We start from the raw sequence: 2,606 nt of genomic DNA, 5'->3' as shown, positions 1-2,606 counted from the left end.
GTTCTCGAGTGTATCTGCCTCTCTGCTCAAAGAATTCCATATCAGAGACTAATTGGACCAGAACATAAGAGTTTTCCCATTATCAATGGCAAAGCAAGCTTCCCCTTATTTAGTTTTTGCCATCTGCAAGTGTGTCATGGGTTCAGAGGTGGATATTGGAATTCTAGCATCCTCAGTTTAGTGGTACCCAGACATGAATCATCATTTAGTTAAGACATCAGTGATATAAGAGCCAACAGTAATTAGCAGAAGCACAAGGCCAAAAGCCTTATGATGGCTGACAGAGTTCCTTATCCTCAAGGAACTTGGAACTTTATCTCAGGTTCCCTATGACAAGAAATTCCCTTTTGATCTAACATTCCAGGGTGGGAGGGAAACAGGGACGATGTTTTCTCTTCTATAATTACTTCCTGCTGACATTGGGACATTGTTATCAAGGTCCTGGAAAGCCAGAATGTTAGTCAAAGACAAGAGGGAATGTTTTATTGACCAGCTGAAGAGATGGTATGCGTATCGGCTGAATTGGTCCATATCAGCTTTCAGCAAGTTCAGGGCTCATAGTCATTTGCAGTAGGTTGTCACCAGCAGATGATGCTTGGATGTATCTGTCAGCCAAGTGGAAACCTGTTGAGATAGATATAAACTAGGAACAGGAGTTAAAACTTACAAACTTATTTGGAACTTTTAGACCCATAGTCTTAGTAATTGTAGTATTATCAATTTGCCCTGAAATCCATATTGAACTGAAATTTCTTTGGCCCAATGAAAAGCATCTGTAAGTCTATATTTAGAATCTGTTTATCTTTTTTAAAGAGACTTGTAGCTAAAGTTTTCCTGCCTGGCCCACAGTCAGAACCAGTCTCTCTCATCTGCCAGTCCCACAGCCGCTCAGACCCGACCAAGTAAACATAGAGACTTATATTGCTTGCAAACTGTATGGCCGTGGCAGGCTTTTTGCTAACTGTTCTTATAGCTTAAATTAATCCATTTTTATAAGTCTATACCTTGCCATGTGGCTCGTGGCTTACTGGCATCTTCACATGCTGTTTGTCATCGTGGCGGCTGGCAGTGTCTCTCAGCCTTCCATTTCCCAGCTTTATTCTCCTCCTTATTAGCTTTATTTTTTTTATTCTCTTTAATTAATTAATCCATTGATCAAACAATTACTAAACTGACAAAAGTATAGCTAGCCCAGTCATCAATGTTATCAAAGATCTGAGAAGGATAGACTCTACCTGAGTACAGACTTTTAAATCTATTTAAAAACAACAGAGACTATCCATTACCCAGACTGCCATCATCCCAGGCTCCTATAGTCTTCATAGTGTTGGCAGGACAGGTGTCAGGACAGCATCAGTCTTGGCTGCTGGGCCCATAATGTGAAATTCTCCCTGTGGAGGAGAAAGACTGACCTTATCTTGTCAGTGTCTCATTTGTCCATTCTTCTATGCCACATCCCTGGCAGCAGGTGTTGAGTCAGAGCGTCTTGCCCAGTGGTCGGTGTCATCCGCAATTCAGGTGGCATCTTCTTGTCATTGTTCCATATCTTCTTTGGAGACCTTGGGAGTCATTTCTAGGAGCTGGGGAGCTCGGAGTCTCTGTTTGCTATAGTAAGCTTTTTATCAAATAATGTAAATGCCATATTCATCAGATCTTTGACAGGTTTGAGGACCATTATCTATTAAATGTATCTGAGCCAAACAAATCTAGGCCTAATCCTGAAAATATCTCTAAGTTTGGTAACAATAACCAGGCCAATTTGTTCTCCTATAGATATATTAGTCAAATATACCTCTTAGTTTTTTTTTTATTTAAATAGAACAGTTTATGCTTTAAACTAGTATCTGAATAGCCAGATGACTAGTATTAACTTGTATTCCTTAACACAAAGGACACGCAAACTCAGACATTCAAAACCAAACATACATGTGGCCACATTTTTCATTCATACCTGTAGAGTAGACAGACAATTTTACAACTATGACCCTTTGGAGTCTCAATGTAACAGCAGAATAGCAGGACAAAGAAATCTGAAACATGTTTCATTTTTTTTTTATATATCTCAAGTCATTTTTTTTAAATCATTATTTAAGCCTTTTTTATCCTCAGACCTTTATATCTTGCTTTTAAGTATTCTAATAACTGTGGGGCATTTACCCAACCACCCCCACAGTTTCCCAGAATTTTCTTGAGTGCAAGCAGCAGGAAATATTAGATAGAAGGATTTATTGCGGAGAATCTCGCGGAGATAAACAGAAAACAAAGGATAGCCTCGAGAGGGCCTGGAACCTATTCCAACGGGCCCGACTGTCTCTGCCCCAGGGTTTTTATAGAGAAGTCAAGGGGTGGAGCAAAAGATCTCCTCCCCCAGCACAGCCAAGTGCAGACCATCCCAGACACCTGCACTTAGGCCCGTGGTCTAATCATCCTCTATGCGGACCTGCTGGGGAAAGCCACGAGGAACCCGACAACAGGCTCCCACAGGTCCCCCTTTCTTAATATATAAAAAAAAATAACTATTAATGGCTTACAGCAATCTCCATAGCTGTTACACCTCCCAGTATGGGAGTAGATGATGATAAAGATGGCATTTCTCTTTTGAATTA

The 2,606-nt window shown here is 40.4% G+C and overlaps 1 long non-coding RNA gene across 1 annotated transcript; it reads right to left on the bottom strand.

Moving 5' to 3' along the window:
• Window positions 1-461: 461 nt before the first annotated feature.
• On the bottom strand, window positions 462-2,162 carry LOC131901124 (uncharacterized). Its single transcript, XR_009376374.1, has 2 exons — window positions 1,287-2,162; window positions 462-624 (listed from the first exon to the last, which is right to left on the bottom strand). It is a non-coding gene; the product is annotated as an uncharacterized LOC131901124 (long non-coding RNA).
• Window positions 2,163-2,606: the final 444 nt, after the last annotated feature.

This window comes from Peromyscus eremicus, unplaced genomic scaffold (assembly GCF_949786415.1).
Source record: "Peromyscus eremicus unplaced genomic scaffold, PerEre_H2_v1 PerEre#2#chrX_unloc_3, whole genome shotgun sequence".
Lineage (NCBI taxonomy): Eukaryota > Metazoa > Chordata > Mammalia > Rodentia > Cricetidae > Peromyscus > Peromyscus eremicus.
Note: the sequence above shows the minus strand (reverse complement) of the source record. Positions and strands in the feature narration are given on the sequence as shown.